This window comes from Camelus dromedarius, chromosome 12 (assembly GCF_036321535.1).
Source record: "Camelus dromedarius isolate mCamDro1 chromosome 12, mCamDro1.pat, whole genome shotgun sequence".
In the NCBI taxonomy this organism is placed as follows: Eukaryota; Metazoa; Chordata; class Mammalia; order Artiodactyla; family Camelidae; genus Camelus; species Camelus dromedarius.
The window spans coordinates 72,835,805-72,861,810 of NC_087447.1; positions in this window are offsets into that span (position 1 = coordinate 72,835,805).

Consider the following 26,006-nt stretch of genomic DNA (forward strand, 5'->3'; position numbering starts at 1 on the left):
GTATCAGCAGCAGCAAGACACACCTGAGCCGCCGTCTCATTGTTCTGTCTCATCCCTAATCCCTCTGTGTCTGCCTGTCTGTCTCCCTTTCAGGACCAGCCTGGCACCGCTTCATGCCCTGCTTCCTTTCTTGTAATCTTGCCTCCCTGGCCTGTTCCATCTGCTCCAGATTAACTGAGAAACATTGAAGAGTTTTTAAAACCTATGAACAACAGACGTGCTAGATACAAAGAATACAGGGCAGTATCTTCCTCAGTCACATCCCTCCTGCCCTCTCCCATTCCCACAATGAGTTTTATAAATATTTTTTCAGAGAGACATTGCACTCCCAGTTGTTATCATTATCAGCCATTTCCTTATTATCTGTGGTTTACGATGCATTTGCTCCAGGGATGTTCCCGAGATAAGGCAGGAGCAGATGACTGAGCCAGTTGTTGATGTCCACTTGTGTCAAGCCTGTTAAGAATGATATTTGGGGGGATTTGTTGAATGTGCCAGACTGTCCAGTGAGTGGTGATGATCCCCTGCATCTTCTCCGGAGTCGGCCTCGTCCCCTCCTTTGCTCTGTTCTCATTTATCTCTCTTCAGCAGGTGAACCAGTGATCTGTACTTCTATGATACATAAAATACTTCTTATTTCACGGTAGAATTTGGGGGCTGCTATGAAAACGCATATGTTTTAAGTGTGAATTGAGCCAGAGGTTTAAACTTAAAGCCCCCTTGATTTAGAATCAGAAATTAATATGATGGAGGGAGGGTATCGCTCAGTGGTAGAGTGCATGCCTAGCATGCATGAGGTCCTGGGTTCAATCCCCAATGCCACCATTTAAAAAACAAATAAATAAACTTAATTATGCCCCCCCAAAAAACAAAGAAAAAGGAATTAACATGAGGATTAAGCTACAGAGTGATTATGTGTGTCTTCTGAAACTACCTTCTGTCTTTCTGCAGGAAATTCTGTGCAGAGAAGGTCGGAATCTAATTTGCTTGGCTGGGCTATTACACTCAGATCCTCCTACTGGCAGCAGTCGTGGGGGTGACTTGCTTTCTGTATGGATATTTTAATCAAAATAACTGTACCTGGAGGTAACTTTATTCCTTGTTACCGTGCTTACTTAACTTAGAATGACATTCTCCAGGAGCATCCGTGTTGCTGCAAATGGCCCTATATTGTCAGTTTTTATGGCCAAGTAGTATTCCATTGTATAAATATACCACTTCTTTAGCCAGTCATCCATTGATGGACATTTAGACTGTCTCCATGTCTTGGCTATTGTAAATAATGCTACTATGAATATTGGGGTGCAGGTGTCATCCTGAAGTAGGGTTCCTTCAGGATATATGCCCAGGAGCAGTATTCCTGGGTCATATGGCAAGTCTATTCCTAGTCTTTTGAGGAAACTCAATACTGTTTTCCACAGTGGCTGCACTAAACTTCATTCCCACCAGAAGTGTAGCAGGTTCCCCTTTCTCCACAGCCTCTCCAGCATTTGTCATTTGTGGATTTTTGAATGATGGCCATTCTGATTGGTTTGAGGTGATACCTCATTGTAGTTTTGATTTGCATTTCTCTGATAATTAGTGATATTGGGCATTTTTTCATGTGCCCATTGATGATTTGTATGTCTTCTTCGAGAATTGCTTTTCTAGGTCTTCTGCCCATTTTTGGATTGGGTTATTTGGTTGTTTCTTATTAAGTCATATGAGCTGCTTATATATTCTGGAGATCAAGCCTTTGTCAGTTTCATTTGCAAAAATGTTCTCCCATTCTGTAGGTTGTCTTTTTCTTTTACTTATGGTGTCCTTTGCTGTGTAAAAGCTGGTAAGTTTCATTAGGTCCCATTTGTTTATTCTTGCTTTTATTTCTATTGCTTGGGTAGACTGCCCTAGGGGAACATTTCTGAGATGTATGTCAGATATTTTGCCTGTATTTTCTTCTAGGAGGTTTATTGTATCTTGTCTTATGTTTATCTTGCTGAAGAGACTGTATTTATTCCATTGTATATTGTTGCCTCCTTTGTCGAAGATTAGTTGACCAAAAGTTTGTGGGTTCATTTCTGGGCTCTCTATTCTGTTCCATTGGTCTATATGTCTGTTTCTGTACCAATACCATGCTGTCTTGATGACTGTAACTCTATAGTATTTTCTGAAGTCTGGGAGAGTTATTCCTCCAGCCTCTTTCTTTTTTTCTTCAGTAATGCCCTAGAAATTCTATGTCTTTGATGGTTCCATATAAGTTTTATTGTGATTTGTTCTAGTTCTATGAAATATGTCTGGGGTAATTTGAAAGGGATTGCATTAAATCTGTAGATTGTCTTGGGCAGTGTGACCATTTTAACAATATGTATTCTTGCAATCCAAGAGCATGGGACACCTTTCCATTTTTTAAAATCTTTTTTAATTTCCTTCACCAATGGTTTATAGTTTTCTGTGTATAATTCTCTCACCTCTGTGGTTAGATTTATTCCTAGATATTTTATTACTTTGGGTGCTATTTTAAAGGGGATTGTTTCTTTACTTTGTTTTACTGTTGATTCATCATTACTGTAAAGAAATGCAACTGATTTTGAACATTAATCTTGTAACCTGCTACCTTGCTAAATTCTTCGATCAGCTCTAGTAGTTTTTGTGTGTATCTTTTAGGGTTTTCTATATATAGTGTGGTGTCATCTGCATATAGTGACACTTTTACCTCTTCTTTTCCAATTTAGACCCCTTTTACTTCTCTTACTTGCCTGATTGCTGTGGCCAGGACTTCCACGACTATGTTGAATAGGAATGGTGATAGTGGGCATCCTTGTCTTGTCCCAGATTTTAGTGGGAAGCTTTTGAGGTTTTCACCGTTGAGTGCTATGCTGGCTGTAGGTTTGTCATATATAGCTTTTATGATGTTGAGATATGTTCCCTCAATACCCAATTTGGTGAGAATTTTTATCATAAATGGGTGTTGAATTTTATCAAAAGCTTTTATGCATCTATTGAGATGATCATATGGTTTTAGTCCTTTCTCTTGTCGATGTGAAGTATTACATTGATTGATTTGCATATGTTGAACCACACTTGTGTCCCTGAGATGAACCCCATTTGAGCATGATGTATAATCTTTTTTATGTGCTGTAGGATTCTATTTGCTAGTATTTTGGTAAGGACTTTTTTGCATCTGTGTTCATCAGGGATATTGGTCTGTAATTCTCTTTTTTGGTGGTGTCTTTGCTTGGTTTTGGTATCAGGGTGATGGTGGCATCATAGAATGAGTTTGGGAATATTCCTTCTTTTCAATCTTCTGGAAGAGTTTGAGAAGGACTGGTATGAGTTCTTCTTTGTATGTGTGGTAAAATTCCCTGGTGAATCTGTCCAGTCCTGGACTTTTATTTGTAGGGAAGTTTTTTTATTTTTAATTCAATTTCATTCCTAGTGATTGGTTTGTTCAAGTGGTCAGTTTCTTCTTGATTCAGTCTTAGTGGATTGTATGTTTCCAGAAACGTCCATCTCCTCTAGGTTATCCATTTTTTTCATGTAGTTTTTCATGATATTCTCATATGATATTCTGTATTTCTATTTTATTTGTTGTAATTTCTCCATTTTCCTTTCTTATTTTGCAAATTTGTGCTCTCTCTTTTTTCTTCTTTGTGAGTTTTCCCAAAGGTTTGTCGATTTTATTTACTCTTTCAAAAAAATTGCTTTTGGTTTGATTGATTATTTTCTCTATTTCTTTTTAATCTTAATTTTAGTTATTTCCTCCCTGATCTTTATTATTTTCTTCCTTCTGCTGATTTTGGGTGTTTTTGCTCTTCTGTTTCTAGTTCTTTTAACTGGTGGGTTAGATCGTTTATTTAATATTGTTCTTCTTTTTTGAGGAAGGCCTGTATCACCCTAAACTATCCTCTTAGCTCTGCTTTTATTGCGTCCCATAAGTTTTGTGTGGTTTTGTTTTCATTTTCATTTGTCTCAACGTATTCTTTAATTTCAACTTTGATTTCATCATTGACCCATTTGTTTTTTAATAGCATGTTGTTTAATCTCAATGCTTTCCTTTATTTCTCCTTTGTTTCTCTGTAGTTGACTTCTAGTTTCGATGGCATTGTGGTCAGTAAAGATGCTTGAGATAATTCCTATCTTCTTAAAATAGTTGGGGCTTCTTTTGTGACCAAGTACATGATAAATGATCAATCCTATAAAATGTTCCACGTGCACTTGAAAAGAATGTATACCCTATTTTGGGTGGTTGTAATGCTCTGAAAATATCCACTAAATCTAATTTTTCTATTGTATCATTTAATTTCTCTGTTGCCTTATTTATTTTCTGTCTGGAAGATCTATCTAGTGATGTTAATGTGGTGTGAATATTTCTGACAATGACTGTATTCCCATCAATTTGCCCATTTTTCTCTGTTAATAGTTGTTTTATGTACTTAGGTGCTCATGTTGGGTGCATATATATTAATGATTGTAATATTCTCATCTTATATTGCTCCTTTAATCTTTATAAAATGTCTTTATTTATCTTTCTTTATGGCCCTCATTTCAAAGTCTATTTTGTCTGAAATCAGTACTGCTACACCTGCTTTTTTGGTGTTTCCATTTGCATGGAATACCCTTTTCCATCCATTCACTCTCAATCTATATGTGTCCTTCTCCCTAAAGTGTGTCTCTTGTATGCAGCGTATTGAAGGTTCTTGCTTTATTATCCAGTCTGCCACTCTGTCTTTTGACTGGAGCATTTAGTCCATTAACATTTATAGTAATTAATGATAGATGAGTGTTTATTGCTATTTTGAACTTTTTTTGCAGTTGGTTTGGTATTTCTTCTTTGTTCCTTTCTTCTTCCTTTTGTGGTATGGTAATTTTCCTTTGTACTATCTTGGATTGTATTTAGTTTTTGTGACTCACTTGTAAGTTTTTGACTTGTGGTTACAGTTTTTTGTAAGTCTGTTAACCAATTACTGTAACTGTGTGCACTAAACAGACAGTAATGTAATCTCAAACCCATCCTACCGAGAACAAAACATTTATAAAAAAGAAGAAATAAAAAAACTCTATATTTTCTTGCTTCCCTCTCCCACTCAATGATTTAGATGTCTTCTTTTACAATTTCGTGTTTATTCTATTTATAATTCATGGTAGTTTTCATTTTCCAGTTATGAGTTCTCATTTCTGTAGCATCCTGCTTCTTTTCTATTTAAAGTAGACCTTTCAATATTTATTTTAGCATGGGTTTAGTGTTGCTAAAGTCGTTTAGTTTTTGCTTCTCTGTGAAATTCTTTATCTCTCCTTCTATTCTAAAGGATAGCCTCGCTGGAGAAAGTATCCTAGGCTGCATCTTTTTTTTCATTCAGGACTTTGAATATATCTTGCCACTCCCTTCTGGCCTGTAGTGTTTCTGTAGAGAAATCAGCTGAGAGCCTTCTCTTGTAACTCACTCTTTGTTTTTCTCTTGCTGCCTTTAGGATCATTTCTTTATCCTTCAGTCTGGCCATCTTGATTATGATATGTCTTGGTGTGGGTCTCTTTGGGCTCTTCCGGTTTGGGAACTTCTGAGCCTCCTGTACTTGGGTATCTGATTCCTCCATTAGGTTTGGGAAGTTTTCAGTCATGATTTCTTTAAATACCTTTTCCATCCCCTTTGTTCTTTCTTCCCCTTCTGGAACCCCTATTATACATAGATTGGCATGCATTATATTATCCCATAGGTTCCTTATATTGTTTTCATTGTTTTTTATTTGTTTTTCTCTCAGCTGTTCTGATTGGGTGCTTTCTGTTGTCCTGTATTCTAGGTCACTTATTCGTTCCTCTGCATTATCTAGCCTGCTTTGTACAGCCTTTAGGTCAGATCTCATTTCAGCCAATGAATTTACCAATTCTACTTGGCTCTTCTTTATAGCTTCTATTTTGTTTTTGACATATTTTATGTCTCTAAACACTATCTCTTTTAGTTCCTTCAGTAATTTGATCACTTCTTTTTTGAAATATCGATCTAGTAGGCCATCAATGTCTATTTCATTGATCGTTCTTTCAGGGGATTTCTCTTGCTCTTTTAATTGGGAGTACTGCCTCTGCTTCTTCATAATGCTCATATCTCTCTGGCACTGTGGCTTAAGGAGTATCAGTTATCTATTGTGGTCCTTAAAGGAGTTTATTTATCTATCTAAAGTCTTTGTGGGAATAAAACTTAAAAACGAGAGAGAGAGAGAGAATTTTAAAAGAATGGAGGAAAAGAAAGTTTGAAAAAAGTGTATAATCAATAATAGAAGAGCAAGTGGAAGCAGATTAGGAATCGAGTTGAGGTGTCTTTTAAAAACCTTAATAAAAAGAAGAAAAAAATCAAAACACAATATTTGATACCTGTGAATAATCAATAACAGATCAAAACCAAAAGAATTAAAAATGAAATGAGAACTGTAAACATATAGAACTGTTTAAAAAGTAAAGATTAAAAAGGTAATAGAAAACAAAACAGACATAACAAGATTTAAAAAACAAAGATATGTTCTCCTAGAGACTGTGCACTCTTAATGGTTTTATTGAGAGATCTTTGTGTCTTCACCCTGTTTCATGAACTCAGCTTGCTCTGTTGGCCGCCTCGTCTGTGCTGCTCACAGTGTCCTTCGGCAAGAAGATCATGCCCCTCCAACACTGGGTCAGGTGCTGCTCTCCTTCACGGTGGCCTGGTGGGTCACTACCACTCCAGATGCCGCAGTCAGTGCTGTGCCAGTTGCTCCATAGGTGGGCTCAACTTCAAGAATAACAGCTTTATGGAGATATAATTCACGTACCATAAAATGCAGCCTTTGAAATTGTGCATTAGGGTTTTAAGAACATTTCAGGGTTTTGTAGCCATCACTCCCAAAAGGAAACAGTACCCTTTAGTAAGTCACTCCCTAACCTTCCTTTCCCTTAGCCCCCAGCAGCCACCACTCTACTTTCTGCCTCTATGGATTTGCCTGTTCTGGGCATTTCATATAAGTAGAACCATACAGTATTCTGCCTTTTTTGATTGCCGTCTTTCATTTAGTGTGACATTGTCAAGGCTCATCCATGGTGTAGCATATTTCGATACCCAAATTCCTTTTTGTGTTCAAATAATATGCCATTGTTATAAGTACACCACATTGCTTATCCATCCATCAGTTGATGATGAATAATTCTGCTGTAAATGCTCATGGACAAGTTTTTGTGTGAACACATATTTTCAGTTCTCTTGAGGATATATCAAAAATGGAATTGCTGGGATGTATTCTACTTTTAACATTTTGAGGAATTGCTAAAGTAGCTTTTAAAGTGACTGCACCATTTTATATTTCCAGTAGTAATGTATGAGGAGTCCAGTTTCTCCACATCCTCATCAACACTTTATTACCAGGTTTATAGATACATATTTATATATCATATATCATATATATTTGTCATCCTAGTTGGTATGAAGTGGCATGTCATTGTGCTTTTGATCTCTGTTTCCCTAATGCCTACTGATGTTGAACATCTTTTTATGTGCTTATTTCCCTTTCGTATGTCTTCTTTGGAGAAACATCTATTCAAATTCTTTGCCCATTTTAGTTGTATTTGTCTTTGTATTGTCACGTTTTAAGTCCTCTTTGTCTATTCTGGATAAAAGTCCCTTATCAGGGAAAATATTGGAAATATTTTCACCCATTCTGTGAATTGTCTTCTTACTTTCTTGATGAAGTCCTTTGAAGCACAGAAGTTTTTAATTTTACTGAAGTCCAGTTTACTTGAATTTTTTCTTTTGTTGTTTGTGCTTTTAGTGTCATATCTTAGAAGTATTTGTAATCCAAAATCCTGAAGATTTTCTCATTGTTCATTTTCTAAAAGGTTTATAGTTTCATGTCTGTGATTTGTCTTGAGTTAAATTTCATAAATGATGTTAAGATAAAAGTTCAGTTTTCTTTCTTTCCAGGTGTATGTTCAGGTGTCCCAGCATCATTTTTGTAAAGATTATTTTTCCCCATTGGATTGTCATGTCACCTTTGTCAAAAATTAACTGGCTACGTGTAAGAGTTTGTTTACGGACTCTCAGTTCTTTTCTCTCAATCTATTTGTCTGTCCTTTATGCAAGTACCACACTGTATGAATTACACTTTTGTAAGTGAGTTTTGAATTTGGAAACTTCAAAACTTTGTTCTTTTTCAAGATTGTTTTGACTATTCTGGGTATCTTGCATTTCCATATTAGTTTTAGGATCAGCTTGTTCATTTCTGCCAAAAAGCCAGAGTTGCATTGAATCTATAGGTCATTTTGAGGACAATTGCCATCCTAACAATAATAAGGCTTCTGATCCATGAACACAGAGGAGCTTTCCATTTATTTTAGGTCATTTTTAACTTCTATCAGTAGTATTTTAGTTTTCAATATACAAGTTTCAGACATTTTTCTCTGTATTCCACGTATTTTTCTTAATATTCCTAAGTATTTTATTCTTTTTGATGCTATTGCTAATGAAAATGTTTCCTTCTTTTTATTTTTAGATTATTCACTGCTGTTGTATAGAAATATAATTACTTTTTTATATACTGATTTATGTCTTACAATTTTGGTCAGACTGGGTTATTAATTCTAATAGGTTTTTTTTTTTTCTTTTCTCTCTCTTTTTTTTCTTTGTGAATTCCTTGTGATTTCAATATATAATATCATGTCATCTGGAATCGAAATAGTTTTATTTCTTTCTTTCTAAACTAGAGGCTTTATTTTCTTTGGTTGCTTTGGCTAGAACCTGTGGTACAATGTTGATTTTGGGAGGAATTAATTCAGTCTTTCACCATTATGTATGATCTTTGCTGCAGGATTTTCATAGATGTTGTCTGTCAAGTTGAGGAAGTTCTCTTCTATTCCTAGTTTTTATCCATTATTCTATTAATATGGCACATTACATGAATTGACTTTTGTATGTTGAACTGCCTTTGCATACCTGGATACATCCCACTTAATTGTGGTCTATTTTATATGTTACTGGATTGGATTTGCTTGTATTCTGTTGAGGATTTTTGCATTTATATTCATAAGAGATAGTCTTTAGTTTTCTTGTGATGCCTTTGTCTGGTTTTGGTATCAGTGTGATACTGGTCTCATTGAATGAATTGGGAAGTGTGCCCACCTCTTTATTTTTAGACGAATTTGTGAAGCATTTTTTTTTGTTTGTTTTTGTTTTTGTTTTTTCTTTAAGTAGTTGATGGGATTCACCAGCAAAGCCATACGGGCCTAGCATTTCCTTGTGGGAATGTTTTGGATTACAATTTCAGACACTACTTATTGTAGGTTTATTTGAGTTTTCTATTTCCCCTTGAGTTAGCTTCAGTCATTTATGTCCTTCTAGGAATTTATCCATTTCATCTAGATTATTCATTTATTGGCTATATAATTATTCATGGTATTCCCTTATATTCCTTGTTATTTTTGTAAGGGCAGTAGTGACATCCTTCCTTTCATTTCTCATTTTAGTAATTTGAATCTTTTCTCTTTTGTCCTTCAGTACTAGGTAAAAATTTCTCAATTTTGTTGATCTTTTCAAAGAACCAAATTTTCTTTTTGTTCATTATTCTGTTGTTCATCTATTCTCTATTCCATTTATTTCTACCTTTAGTATTTTGATTAGAATGTTTAATTTATTTACATTAAAGTAATTTCTTATCGGGTTGAAGTTACATCTGCTATCTGCTTTCTATATGTCTTTTACTTTTCCCATTCCTCTATTACTACACGTTTTTGTACAAAGTAGGCATATTCAAGTGTGCCATTTTAATTTGTTGTTTATTTTATCTTTTTCTTCTCCTCCTCCTCTTCCTCCTCCTCCTTCTCCTCCATTGCCCTGGAGATTATAATTAACATCTTGTTTTAAAGCAATCTAGTTCACATGAATGCCAACTTAATTTCAATAGTACACAAAAAATTTGCTTTGGTATCAGTCTTTTCCCTCCCCCTCCTCATGCTGTCACTGTCATACAAATTACACCTTTATGCATTTATAAGTGCATCTACACAGTTTCATATGTATTGTTTTATGCAGTTGTCTTTTACATCAATTAGAAGAAAACACTTACATGTAATACTCTATTTATACTGTTTTATTTTTTTACTCATGTAGTTACCTCTACCAGTACTCTTTATATTTCAGGTGAGTGTCCTTTCATTTACAGCTGCTGGACTATCCTTAATATTTCTTGTAGAACAGGCCTGCTAGCAATGGATTCTTTCAGATTTTGTTTTTGTACGAGTGTCTCAATTTCTCCTTTAATTTTTTTGAAGAATCATTTTGTTGGGTATAAAATACTTGGTGACAGTCTTTTCCTTTTATCACTTTGACGATACCATCCCACTGCTTCCGGCCTCCATGGTTTTTGATGAGAAATCAACTGTCTTACTGAGGAGCCTTTGTATATGTTGAGCCACTTTTCTCTTTCTGCTGTCAAGATTCTTTGTTCTTGTCTTTTGACACACTGAGTCTGATGTGCAGATTTTAGATGTCTCTACGTTTATACCATATGGAGTTTGTTGAGCTGCTGGGATGTACAAATTAATGTTTTCATCAAATTTGGGAAGTTTTCAGCCATTATTTCTTTATATATTTTTTCTACCCCTTTTTTTCTCTCCTTCCTTCTGGCGCTCCCAATATGTGTGTATAGGTATTGTTGATGGTGTCCCACCTATCTCTGACACAGTGTTCATTATTTTTTCATTCCTTTTTCTTTCTGTTCCACAGACTGGATAATCTCAGTAGTTTTAAGTTAACTGACTTTTTCTTCAAAAAGTTCATATCTACAGAGAAACCTCTTATTGAAATTTCCATTTTAGTCATTATATTTGTATCACTAGAATTTCTAGTTGGTTTTTAATATAAATTTTATCTATTGATATTCTCTGTACAATGAGATGTTCACATAATTTAATTCTTTAGGCATGGTTTCTGTTAGCTCTTTGAACATATGTGTAATTCCTTATTTATGTCTTTGTCTAGTAAGTCCAGTGTCTGGGTTTCCACAGGGAGTTTCTATTGACTACATTTTCCCCTGTGTTACAGTCGAGCGCTGCGTTTTCTTTGTACATCTTCTAATTTTCTGTTGAAAACTGGACATTTAAAATATTACAATGTGGCTCATCTGAAAGCCAGAGTTTCCTCTTCTCCAGGGCTTATCGTTGCTTCCATTGTCATTGCTGCTGCAGCTATTTATTTAGTTACTTTCCTGAACAAATTCTTTAAAGTCTGTATTCTTTATCATGCATGGCCATGCGATCAGTGTGTGTGCAGAAAGCCTAGTTGTCATCACTGTAATAAATGGACAGTGATTTCTTTCAATGCCTGGAGCCAATCGTTTGAGCTGTTGCCAGGTGGCTGTGTGTCTGCGTGCTGAGGGAGGCCCTCAGCACCGGCAGACCATCTGCAGCTCTTCTGTAGCCTTTAGTTCTTGCTTAGGCTGAACCTCAAGTTCAGCCAGAGTTGAAGGCTTAAAATTTTCTCAGATTTTTCCTTGACTTGTGCCACATATGTGTACGGCCTTCTACAGTTCACAGAAGTTTTTGGAGCTTTTTAACCCTACCTCCACCCCCAGAACGTCTCATTACTCAATTTTGCCTTCAAAGTTTCCTAGTCAGCATGTAGTTAGCCTCTACTGGTACCACTGCCTCAGGCAGTTGTAATGTTAAATACTCACTGCTGATTGTCTTCCACAAACACTCTGGGGACAGGCTGTTTGCACAGCATGGGTTTGAGATAGGTCAAATACTGACAGCTCTCTGGGGACGGATTTTTTAGGTAACTTCAAATCACTTCTGCTCCTACCTTGATTGTGAGACTGTTGCTTTTAAAGGCCACCATTTAGGTGAGGATACGGGGATGGGGATAGATCAAGTTACAATGCCACAAGACTCACTATCTTTATGGAGATTTTGCTGTTTTGTTTTTTCTCAAATAAACACTCCCTGGATTGCTGGAAGCCTTTGTTTAATTTCCAGAGTTCTGCAGAGGTTAATTTTGACAAATTTTGCCATTGTCGTTGTTTCATAGAGGAGTAAGTTTTCCAAGATATTTACTCAGATATTCTAGAAGTGTATCCCATTTGCATTTGTTTTTAACTGAGTTACTTGCAAGACTAACTAATTCTACAGCTCCAGCCCCATTCAGATAAGAGTCCATCTGCATGGCTTCTCCTAAAGGGAGCAGTGTGCAACCTGTTGTCAGTTTGTTGTTTTTCTTATTAAAGTGTAGGGGTTTTTAAAAATATGCTCAGAAATAGCCCTTTGTCATTTTTACATGTTACAAAACTTCCACTAGTCTGTGGCTATTTTTTTCCCTCTCTTTTCGTTGCATTAATGAAGTTCCCACTTTTAAGGATTTTCAGTATAGCAGTATGTGGATGCTGTTCACACAGATGAGACATTTAACTACTGTCTAAACCTCATTCTTTGCTCTGATTCACTGTCTAGAACATCTGAACACATCTACTGAACCCCGTATACCAATGGATGCTGACAGCCCTGATTAAAAAAATGATTTTTAAGTAAAGCAAAAACATTAAATTTGACACTGGAAAAGACAAATCTCATATTTTCTAGCTGATCTTGCTTTCTGTGATCATTAGCTACATCATGTTTATAGAGCCGACAGGCATATTGATCTACTGATTTTATTTCATCCAATTTTAGAATGCAGAACACATTTCAGGCCCACTTATAGCTCCATATGTGTAGCTTTAAGAATATGTACATATGATGATGACTTTATTTTAAGTATCTTATTTTATTTTAAGTACCTACTCCTGTGAATCTCATTAAGGAAAGCTTCGAACTGCAGAACTGAAATTTTTCATACCACCATCATCCCGTAGCACCTCTTTTGCACTTAGATGTTTTGTGGCAGAGTATTTTTCTGCTCCCTAGAAATGATCAATGTTGAAGTGGAAAAAAAACCCCTCCTCTAATAAATATAGTCCAAATCACACACTTATCTGAACAATGACCACCATTTTAGTCCACACCAATCCATCTACTCATACTGACACAGAGTCCTCAACACAGTCAATTCACCACTGAAGTCACGGTCCTCAGCACACGTTCTATCCCCTCCCCATTCCTTGTTGTTTCTGATCTACTTTTGTCCAACGTGTCCTACCAGTCTCTTCACAGCCTGACTGCAGTTTTTAATTTTTACCTTTGAGTTCCAGGCTGCGCCTAGTGATTACCAGAGAAATGCCAGACACCTGGTTCATCAGGAGGGGTGGGGAGGATTTCAGGAAGTTGTTACCCTAACTCAATTGCAGATCAGTGAGTGGCTGTTGTGACCATTCCTTCTAGATCTCTGCCATGCCAGCTGCATCCACCCCAGCAAAATAAAGTAACTCCTCCAGCACCTCTACCTCCATTCATCTGGGTTCCTGCTTTCAATGACACTCAGATGCTGCTGATGGGCATTATATATATATATATATTTATATGTATATATATATATTTTAATTGAAGTATAGTCAGTTACAATGTGTCAATTTCTGATGTACAGCACAATGTTCCAGTCATTCATATACACGTATATATGTATGAATTCCTTTTCATATTCTTTTTCATTAAAGGTTATTACAAGATATTAAATATAGTTCCCTGTGCTATACAGAAGAAATTTAGTTTTTTTAGCTATTTTTATATATAGTAGTAAATATTTGTAAATCTCAATCTCTGAAGGGCATTTTTAAAGCCACATCTGGAATCCTTGCTGCAGAAGAGTCTGAGAAATATATTTTCAACCTCATAGCCTTTTGATTAGGAAGTTGGAATAAAGGCTGAGCTGGCTCACCTAACTTGTCTGCATTTGTGAGTAAAGAGGTCTGGAGTTTCAAGGCCCAATGAAATGTCCCAGCCCTTCAGTAGAAAACTCTTAAAGCAACCAAAATGCTCCCATCTACCAGAGCATGACTTGTCCTTAGACACTGCTGGACATAACCACCAATGCTGTCTAAGGCATCGTCTTCATCTGGTGCTGTCTAAGGCATCGTCTTCATCTGGTGCACACTTTCTTTAGATGTCTAATATCCTGATTAACAGGACAAGCTGGTTTGGATTCCCAAGGTCACAGGCAGCCTTCTGCCTGACTTTGGTGTATATATGTTCATTGAAGAGTCCTTTCTCAGATCAGCTAGAGCTGCCTGGTGTGTGGTTTGCCAGAGAAAGTGGGTGCAGTGCTCCCCAACAGAGTCCTACCAGTTGTTTTATTGCAGGAAGAGAGAAAGCAAAAGAGACAGAACAGGAAGTTCTTTTCCAGCCTCAAACACAGTCACCCCCGCCAAGGGCTCTTGCTCTGGGACACACAGCAGTGCAGGTCAGCAGCGGTGTACTCCAAAACATGGTGTGGTTGTACTGGGCTATCTGTGTCTTTCATGGACCCTGCAACATTCTCGGCTTTGTGAAATGGGGAACTAAGGAATTCCTACCCATGCCTGTAGCTCCCAGGGTTTGCACCCTTATGGGTTTCGAGGATTTGCTGGCAACTCATTTTTTTCACCAGGTCATTTCTCGGTTACACGGCAGTCCTGTGACTTCCTTATCAGAACTGCTCCTTAAGTTCAGGATTTAGTGAAAGATGCCATTTTACCCTGTAAGTTCATGTTCAGGGAGGAGGAGGAAGACACCACAGATCAGAATTGCTATTTTGCTTTTTTTGTTGTTGTTTTCATAAGCCATCTCCTGTTGTCAAATAGACACTGAGCAAATGAATGACTGTTACACTCCCATTTGAAGGATGAGGAAAATGACACTCATGGAGAGGAGACAAATTTCCTGAGGTTCCAAAGACAAAAAGGGATGAGCACAGAATAAGATCCCTGCAAATTTCTGGGTTGTCATCAGCCTTTAGGTCAGTGACAGAGTGCCGTGTTGTAGAAGTAAAGTTGTAGCGTGCTTTTAGAAGGATGCAGATGTTCTTGTTTTTGTTGATACAATGACACTGTTTTGTCTGGGACTCTGAAAAAGTGAAATGGGTTAGAAAATGTTGGTTTCTCATCCTTGGTCCTTCCTCACCCTCACAGATATGGACCCTTCCATCTGTAGCAGGAATAAGGCAGCCCCAGCCTTCCCGTCTCATGAGATCAGTCCTCATTCATTTCATCCCTGCCCACCTGTAGGTGATAAAGCACAGCATGATTTTCCTTCCCTGCTTCACTGATTCTTGTGAAATTAGGTGTTTGAAGTGAGAAACTCATGAAAGGAAGCTGCTTTTTTAATATAAAGTGAAGTAATTTTCTTAGCAGAGAAAGAAATTGAGGATTTTCTTCATTGAAAATCAATAGAGATTTCAAGACCATCTGTATTTCTGATGCGTAGATGAAAATGACAAAATCCAGAGGGATTACAGAAACACAAGGAAGATACCAAAAGTGTCTTTAAAGAGATTTCCTAAGACTGGGCTTGTAAAGAGAGTGTTAGTTGACAGAGACCCTCTTCTCACCCATAGTCCCTCTCCTTAGGTTGGAAAGGGCCAGCGTTTCCCCTGTGTGCAGTCCTGGTGCTTCAAGTGATTTGTGGGGCAGGGCGGTGCACATGGGGCTGCCTTCAGTTTGTCCATCCTAAGTAACCCCTGGCAGTCAGAGGGCGAGTGTGTTGCAACCTCATGAACCAGACACCATGCTCTCTGGGGTGTGTGCTCATCTCAGCTCATCCCAGCTCAGGTGAAGGCAGAGCAGAGAGTTGTGGCAAGAGGTCAGCCATGAGTAGCAGGGAGCACCTGGAGTCAGCTGGGACCCAAGTGTCTAGGAGTTCCAGGTGGAAATCCCAGGACTCCTCACAGCTCATTCATTCAGCTAATACTTCTCCAGCCCCTGTGATGTGCTGGTGCTTCCTTTGTGAACAGAACCAAATCCCTGTCCTCATGAACATGACGTTCTAGTGGACGTGAGAAATGATACACGCAGAAGCAGATCCAGGTCAGGACACATGAGTGCTGTCTATTTTGGCGTGCACAAGTTGAGATCCTTTGGGAAGGAATGTATGATACAGGAAAATGTGGGGGAGGGGATGGCCGGATCCCAGGTCTTATTTGGGTCCTTGGGATGCACCTTGCCAAGTGTGGGCCCTTGGTTTCCACAGGAAAAAATTGAAGAGAGAGCCACAGTTCAGTAAATTTAGATTTATTCAGAGAGATATATACTCCATAGACAGAGTGGGCTGTTTCAGAAGACAAGAGAAAGGCCATGAGGCTTGGGGGTTGGGTGCTCCAGTTTAAAGTAAAAGTAGATACACACTCCACAGACAGAGTGTGGGCTGTCTCCCTCATCAGAGAGAGCAGCCACGAGGTGTGGGGTTGTTAGTTTTTATGCACTCAGTATCTTCATATGCTAATAAGTGGGAGGAATATTCCAACCGCTTTGGGGAAGGTGTTGGGATTCCCAGAAATTGGGCCAGAACTCACCCTTTGACCTTTTATGGTCAGCCTTGAACCTGTCCTGGCACCTGTGGGAGTGCCATCTAGCATCCTGCTGTATTTCGGTGAGTGTGTATTGAAGATCAAACTCTACTGGGAGTTGACTTTTCCACCGTCTTGGTGCTAATGGCTGTGCCATTCTTTTAATGGCTGTGCCCGGCCCCCTTCCCTCCTGTCTCATGAAGGAGCTCTGGATTGATTGCACAATTGCAGAGCAGGGGACAGAGTGGAAAGTACTTCATAACTGGAAGTTGGAAGGCAGAGTTGGCAGTAGAATTCTCAAGTCAATTATAAAGTAAGGGTCTTCTGTTTGCTGGGGTTACCTGTTATCCCATTAGGGAGCTGTGAACCTTGGGGACTTCAGTGAGTGGGTGGCTCACTGTGTATACATTGTTGCTTCTTAGGCGGCCTGAGGACAGTTGGCTTATTGGTGACCCATTCACTCAAACAGGGGTCTCTTTGGGGACTTTCTGCATGTGAGGCTAACATGGGTCACATGGGGGGCAGGACCGGCCAGTCACAGCTTGGTCCACAGTCACCTAGTGCCCTCAAGGCTTTCATCCCATGGATGCATCACCTCCCCCTGGATGGGGACAAGGGCAGAAGTGGTGGGGCAGCTTCTCAGTGGTGGAGGCATTGCTCTCCTGACTCAACACTCAACAGCATGAACCCCTGGTGTTGGCCACAGCCTTGGCTAGATGAGGCTGTTGGGTAGCTGAGCTCATGAGAAGTGGGTGCCATGCTTCCATTCTCAGCAAGAGCTCTTCTTTTGAAGGTTCTGGTCAGAGAGGCACAAATACTCCCTAGCCCATTAAAAAAGAACAGTCTCTTTCACTCGGGGAAGGGCACACAGAAGGAGAACAGATCATCCCAAGAGCAGGAGGGGCCAAATCAGTCCTGCCATCAGGGGTCTGACAGACGAGCCAGCTCAGTTCCTTTTTCTAGTTGTTTACTTGGAGGATCTGAGGTATTTGGGTGACTTGCAAGTGTCAGGAAATAGTACTCGAGGGCTTTGTAGATTATCTGGTCCAGTGTTAACTCACCCCATTGTAGCTGTTGTGCAAGGAAACAAAACTTGGTGAACAACAGGCCATGGCCTCTGCTCCCTGGTGGAGCCAGGAGATTACAATGTTAAGTACAACTGCGGGGGCATCATTTCTATGTTGAGAGGCCAGATGGCCTTACATATCTCTCATGCTGGATGTCTAAGTTGCAGAGGGAAACAGGATTCCATCCAGCTCTCCAGCCAAGGAGGAGACCAGAAGTGGCCTCCGCCACCAACTGTGAGCTCTTTGCCTCCACTGACAGCAGCAGCTATAGCAAAAAGCTGGGCTGCCACCTGGGTTTCCATGTAAACATCCGAGTAGACACAGCAATGGCCTTGTGAGGGTTGGTGTGCCCAAAGAAGCGGTGTGTGGGACGGAGGGAGGAGTGCCGGGGTCAGACACCGGGCGGGCAGGCAGGCAGTGATGACATCTGTGCAGCGCAGGCGCCATGGAACTGAGCCAAAGGGAGGCGGGTTTGGAGCAGGGAGCCTGAGCAGTGCCGTGTTGCTTGTAAGAAGATCCTTGGCTCTGGATCCAAGAAGTCATTGGCTTGAGTCCTGACCCCAACTTTCATCTTGGGCAAATGTTTCAAGCTTACTGTGCCTCTGTTTCTTGGTGTCACAAATGGGGACAATAGTAGCAATTACCTCTGAGAGTCAGGAGGGCCTTTATAGTTGTCATTTCATTACGCTCACAGCAGCCTACGAACACGGTTCTAGGTCCCCTAGTTTACACGTGGCAGACGGGTAACCTTTTAATCAGTAATCACGCAGCTAAGAATGGTCAGAACCAGCATTTGAATTTGATCCCTGTGTCCAGATTATTTCTATTCTCACTCAGTATTACTGGAAAACTAGGAAATTCAGAACAAACACTGCTGGGAAGTGGGTGCTTGAAATATGTTTGCTGTCATCGCCATTGGGGAGTGTTGAGTTCACGTTCCTCACAGCCCGTCCGAGGCTCCCTGCATCTCTGGCTGCCCCTGGTGGGGTCTGAAGGGCTCTGGGCAGCTTCTCCTTGATCTCTACCCCAAGGCTCTCTGCTCTCTACTTGTTGATTCTCAACCCTGACTGCTCAGAAGAGCTAATGTCTAAAAACAAAACAAAAAAATATGGTGTGGAGGGTACGGCTCAGTGATAGAGCATGTGCTTAGCATGCAAGAGGTCCTGGGTTCAATTCCCAGTACCTCCATTAAAATAAATAAAGCTAACTACCCCCCCAAAAAAGGAAAGAAGTATTTGAAAAACAATAAACAGTACAAAGTCCCCGCTCCAGGCTGGGGTGCACTAATATTTAAAGGCTCCCAGATGCTTCCCATGTGCAGGACAGTGAGAGCTACCCCTCTACACCTCTTCTCGTGAGCTTGTCCACTCACCCCCATTAGTCTCTTGAAACAGGAAAACTACTTGGCTCAGCCTAGAACTTTCTCCCAATTTCTGGACTTTTATTTGCCTACTGGACATCTCTCCTGGAGCCCACAGGCACCCAGGCAGAACTGAATCAGTTGTCTCCTCTCATGACTTGCCCCTCTTTCTGCCCTTTTTATTTCAGGGAATGGCACTATAATTTAGGACACTCCCAAAGCCAGAAAGCTGCCCGGGATCTTTGATCTCTTCCTGCCCTTCCATCACACCTGTGGCCAATCCGTCCACCTGTGGAAATGTTTTCTTCTCTCTCCTCCTGGCGGGGCCTCAGCAGGCCTTCACATGAACCTGCAAATAGGTTTCCCGGCCTCTATCTTGTCTCTTTCTAGATCACTTTGCATGTCTCCTCTACCTTGGAGGCACACAGAGTCCTGTGTGATGTGCACCTGTGATCTCTCCACCTGGTTGCCTCACCTGCCTCCCACACCCTGTGCTCACTTCTAGACTATTAGCAGTTCCTGGAAGGGAGCTGGCTCTCTTTGGCTTCCCTCCTTCTCATGTGCAGCTCCCCAGGGAGAAATGGCCTTAACATTATACCTTCACCTGATCACTTCTAGGGCAACTCAGAACTCACCATGGTGGTTCCCTCCTTTGGGAGAGCCTCGGCTACAGTTCTGGCTCTCTGCCCCGAGCACCCTCTGCTGACTGTTATGCAAGCCCTCTTAACACACCTCCTCATCCATCATTTCACGATGACTCCTGTGCACCAAGGAGCTCCCGGAAGCAGGGACAGTGACTTTTTTCTCTTTATTCTCAGAGCATGGTAGAGACTCAGGTATAAAGTTGGAGGGAACAGTGGTTATTCTGGAATTTCTCCAGAGTTGGGGCCTAGGGGTAAGTCTGGTTGGAAGAAGGGCTTAGGGGACTTACCCTGGAGCCACATTTTCAATTAACATTTCATGTTGTTTTTGTCTACAATTTGAAGTTTCGAGTCTTAAAACAGAATGACAATTTCTAAAAATTACTTTACCAAAGATTGAGGAAAATGGCAGTTTTCCATATTTAAGAATATTATTTTAATTTTGTGTGACTGGGGTGGTGGAAAATAGAAATGCAGGGGCTACTAAAGCATTCTCATCCCCTTCCCCACCCTCAGGTCCTTCGGACAGAAGAGACAGAGGGATGTGATTAGAAGACTTGGAGGGTGGACCATGCACTGCTTTTAAATTATGACAGTTACTTGTGCTTTTTTTAAACTTTCTTTTTAATGGAGGTATTGGGGCTTGAACCTAGGACCTTGTACATGCAAAGCACGTGCTCTGCCACTGAGCTATACCCACCCTTCCCCCCAATATTTGTGTTTTTAGTGGGCATAATGTGCTGGTAGCAGGTCCTTTAGCATCAGACACAGTCACCTGCCTTTGACCATCACGTTAATAACTTTCCCCTGAGCTAGAGAGCTAGGTAGTCTGTTTTCACAACTTCAATAAATTATCTACATTTTCTTTTTTCTTAAAAAAAGGCATTAACTCATGCTTCTCTTTAGTATTGTCTATAAATAAAATGTGATTTTATTAACCATTAACCAAAGTGTTAAGGGTAATAAATATTAAGTACAGATTTCTGAAGCATCAGTCATCACTGAAGATCCACATTCTGCTGTTCTTTCTCTCTCTTAGTCACCTTACTTCTGGAGTTCTGGAAGCAGCACCAGGCAGAACTTGAGTACAAACAGGACACGGTTGAGCAGGAAGAACAAGTCCGGCCAGAATAGGAGGTGCCGTGTCCCCACGTGGAGACAGATGAGTACCCAGGAAAAGTGGGCCCTGTTTAGATGCACTTTAGTCTGTTTACTTCTAGGCTTGTCAGCCTTGGCTGCATGTTGGAATCACCAGGGGACCTTAAAAAATTTTGGTGCCTGGATTCCATCACTGCAAACTCTGATGGTACTTAGTGGCCTGGGGTGCATTCTGGCATAGGGAAGTTTTTAAAGCTCCTCTGGTTATTCTAATGTGCAGCCAAGGTGAAGGAGCACTTCCCGGAATGGTGGACACAGAAGAGAAGTGTGGTCCTTCCTTCATAATAACAGTAAAAATGGGGAAAAGAAAAAGTCTGGCATAAATATATAAGAAAAGAAGCATTGATTTGTATCCTTTCATAACACCAATAAAAAAATGCAAAAAAAAAAATTAGCCACTATGACATGTATATAGAAGGAAAGACACACTGGTTTTATAGTTGACTCCCATTGTTTCACATGTGCCTTCATTATTGCAGCCTCCTTTTCATCGTAGACTAGGTGCCCCTTTGTCTTGAACTAAGTTCCGGTCACTGCTCCCACTTCCGGTTGAGATGTGCACAAAGCAGCGTGGCCCTCATCCTAAAGTCAGAGAAAGGGTAGAAGAAGCAGGGAAATCTTTGTTGAGGTGCCATCAGTGTTTGAGCAGTGTTTGAGCTAGGCATTTTATATAATTGGAAATGTAAATTTATTGCTGCCACTCCTGCTGCAAAATTAAAAAAAAAACTATATATCTTTGTATCAACATTCCAGAGCTATGAAAAAATGATTTTTTGAGTCATATGTATTATTGCTTCTTTCCATCAGATGAGAAAATTTAGAGCTGATGGTACTTGCAGTCAGCAGCAGCAGGACAGTAGGTTGTGAGCGTGAATAACACTTGGAAAGAAAATGCTTTTACTAGGAGGATCTGAAAATATCTCCAACTATAGACTTTATAAATTGAATCACATATCTACAGAATTTTGGCACTGAAAATGTCTGGAGGGAGCAGGTCAAATTCCTCTTTTTATAAATGGAAAAAAATGAAGTTCAGCTACCAATAGAAAGGGACATTTGTCTTTTACAATGTAATAAGCTTCTAATAATCCCCATTGTGAATATTTCCCATTGTTTACAACTGAAGATGGGGGTCAAATCATATGTTGGTGAAAGACTGTACATCCAGAGATGAAAGCTGAAACTTAGACAAAATTAGATGGTCATAATATTTTTGAGTCCTGAAAAACAAAAACGTATCATATTGGCAGCATAGAAAAAATACTGAAGAAAAGTTTTTTAGTCATTTAAGCTGCCAATTTTAAATTTAAAAGTGCCAACTAGTAAGTTTAAATTTTCATTGGAACATGCTTGTTGAAAAATTGAAGATGAAGACTCATTTCACTTTATCGTTCTTCCTTATTTAAAAAATTGTTTATTTATTTATTTTTTTTTAGTTTTTAATTGAAGAGTTTTACTTTAATTGCGAATGCATGCTCCATTTTTTAGAGAGGCCAGTGTTGTGGTAGTGAGACCTTGGGAAAGAAGTTGCCTAAATTCATATTTGAACACAGCAGCTTGCTTCCTGAGCGATCTTGGACAACTTAACTTCTCTGTGCCATAGTTTCCTATAAAATAAAAATAAGAGTTTTGCTTCCTCATGACTGTGGTAAGGACGGGTCGAATTAATGTACAGAATCTACTTGGAAGACTTCCTGGCACAGAGGAAGGGCCATGTACTTAGTGACAGCTATTATTATACTATATCTGCTTTTATAATCCAGGTAAATCTTGAGTCTTACTGATTTTATCTCTAAAAAAAATCTAAATATAAACTCTAAAATGGAAACTCTAAAACTTTATAGTTGTAGCTAATTAACACATAAAGCTCAACCAAGAAACACACAGTGGAGACCAGGTAGCTGCAGACACCTGTGAAACTTCCTGTCCTGCATGGACTCTAAGCTGTCACTACCGTCACTTCTGAAATCTAAGGCAAGCTCAGGAGCAGAGCTTTAAAGCTTGGCCTCGTCAGGTACCCAGACCCCTAAGCTCAGACCATGGCAGGGAAACAGTTTACTGTTCACATGTGCATTTTGAAAAAAATAGTATTAAAATGAACACAGTACATATTTTGTTGTGTGTTTGACATCGTTAACAGAAAAAAAAAAAAAGAAGGAAAAATGCCCATGCAGCTACAAATAAGGAAGCTATGCCTGAAAATTATTATTTTTTTAAAATTATGTTTAGGATTTAGTGACCAGTTAGGAGAAAAATCATTTCATTGGTGTAATCACTTGAATGACTAAACTTGTTTTTATTAAATTAGGAAGAAGAGCGTGTTCCCTTTACCACCTGGGGAAAGTCTATACATATAACCCTTTGTGCAAGTGCTCTTTTTCTGGGTAAGAACCTGCCACAGACTTTTTAGAATCTAATGTGAAATGCTGAGAAAACTGAAAGTCAAGCTGGGAAATATGTAGTCTCATAGAGAAAACTTTTTCCAGAGAACATCTGAGCCAACGCAGGGCGCCACTCTGGAGGTTCCACCGTCTCTTCTGCTCACAGTGCTTTCCCCAATACTTTTCACCTCATTTGTTAAAATGAGATCAGTGGTTTAGGATTCTCCAGGGTCTGAATAAGAGACCAGGTGGAGGCATTAAGAATTCTAAAATTTTCCAAGAGTAACAACCAAGGTAAAATATCTAAGAATAGCCTAACAAAAGGATAGTAGGAACTATGAAAAATAAAAATAAAAACTACTGAAAGATATAAATTATGCATTAATCACATGATTCTAGATTAAAAGATCATACCTCCAAAATATCAGAAGTTATAAAATTGATTTGGGGTTTATTGTGAATAAAATCATATTAGTAATATAATAATTAATAAGATAATGAGTGTTTTACTAGTTCAAGAATAGCCAGATTAGAAAATAGGACAGGAAGTCCAGATATGGGCTCTGATATCAATAATAATTTAATATAAGAGATGGAAGACATTACAAATCAGGGAGATAAATAAAGGTTATTCAGTAAATGGAACACTTGTTAGCTACTTGGGGGGAAAGGAAAAGATTGAAATCATACTGTGAACCATATATTGTGATAAATTCCAGAAACATTTAAAAATGTTTAGAATTAGAAACACAATTAGAAAAAAACTAGAAATAAATATGGATGAATATACAACCTCTAGATGAACAGTAATTTTAAGAGGAAAATATATAAAGAATTCCATGCATCAGAAGCATCCTAATTTTAAACAAAACACCAGAGGATGTTATTTGTTTACAAATCTGACAAGGGGCTAATTCCTTCAATACATAGAGAGTTCAGATCACTTCAAAGGTAATATCAAAAAATTTCAGGAGTCTAGAAAGCAGAGAAGACGAACACACATTCACAAAGGAAAAAATAGATGTCACACTCCAATGGTAATTCAGTCAGTGCACATCAAAATGAAATAGTTTTCCACCTCTCAAGTGACACAGCTCTGTTTATGAGGATGAAGTGCCAGTGATCACCAATCCCATGCCTAGGTCACTGGATATTTTTTGTGAAGTATGGTTAATTTACAATGCTGTGTTAATTTCTGCTGTACACCTCCAGCCTTCTTGGAAAGCAGTCTGGCAGTTCATATCAAGAGTAAAAAGTATTCATATGCTTTAATCCACTAATTCAGCTTTGAAAAACTTTTAATCAGGAAGTATTTCAAAATGGCAGGGAAAAGTCAGTATGGATGCAAGTCACAGACATACTTTTATATGTATATATATGTAAAACCTCAGCCAAAATATTCTTCCAACACTTCACATAGTAGAATAATATGCAGCCATGAAAAACCGTGTCCATGAAAATATTTTATGACATGTCAAAGAGTTATACTTATGTTAGGCTTGAGAATAAAATTAATATATAAAATGATTTGTAATATACAAACAATGCAAAGTTCTGTAGGAATTATGTCTAAAGGTGGAAGCATTTTTCTTATTTTATTTTTTATTCATTTTCAGAGTTGGAGTCTTTTGATTGTAGGTGACAAAATCAATCTCCAATGTGCTTAAACAACAACCAAAAAATGGGGATGCATGGGATTTATTGGTTCCTGTAAATGAAAACCTCAGGTCTGAGGTCTGGGTTCAGTCAAGGAGAGATACTGTAGCCCAGATGATGTCAAGGGCTGGTTTTGTCCTGTATTCATTCTGTGTCCAAGGATGTCTCAGCATGCTGCTTCTAGGCACTCAGCATCCCAGATCACACATCCATCCAAACAAAGAGAGCTCTCTTTTGGCAGCTTCCTCTCTTGATAGAGGAAGGTTATCATTCACATGGGCACCAGCATGTATCTCCTCACATAATAGTGGCTCTTACTGGGTTATTTGCCAATTCTCAAATCATGTGCGAGGCCAATAGAATGAGGGGTATTATTTGTCTTAAGCCAACTGAGATCTACCTCTGGTGCTTCAGAAAGAGTGGGTCAATCGAGCTTAAATCACAGGACTAAAAACAGAAGGGAGGTTATTTATCCTAAAGCAAAATCTGGGTCCTCTTCTAAGACTGGGGACAGACCCAGGACAGCAGTTCTGTCCACTACTGAGTACTTTCAAATTTTCTTTAATGAGCAAATATTAAATTTATGATCAGAAAATATGATAAGTAAGAAGAAACTTGAGGAAGGAGAATGGAAAGCTTTCCTGTTTCTTTAGAAATATTGAACCCATTAATTGCTTGGAAGAAAAATGGAAATGATTCAAGTTTGTAAAAGTTCTGAAATGAATTAGAATTGATTTCACTGACCATGTAGGAGACAGTGCTATACAGTTAGTGTGTCTTTGGGCTCTTTGAGTATTTCAGTTCTTTCACTTAATAGTTGCTTCATTTGGGGCAAATTGCATCATCTCCACGTGGCTCCACTTCCTCATCTGTAAAAGAGATATAATATTACCTTCCCCACAGGGTGATTGTGAGGATTTAGAAAAATAGATGTGTGCTGAAGCAATAGTAAGCCTTTAAAAATCTTAACTATTATGATTTCTTAATACATAATTAAAAAATTATTATGCAGACTTTTAAAAAATGCATACTATTTAAATGGCCTATATGTGCTGTAGAAGAGAGGAAGGATTAATATACCTTCTATAATACATTTTTCTCAGTCTTAACTAATTTTCACATTTAATCACACACACAACAAAAAGTTATTCCTTTCACAAGCATGAAGCTTTAACTGTGAAGAAAAGGATGATGAAAGAGGGTAGAGGAGGAAATAAAATGCTTTCTCTACAAACTGATGGCTTAAAAACTAAGAAAAACACCTTTTTAAGACTTTGGTCACCATATTCATAGCTAATACTTAGGTAGAGTTTTTCACATGCCTGTGGTTAATGTCCCAAATGTTTTCAA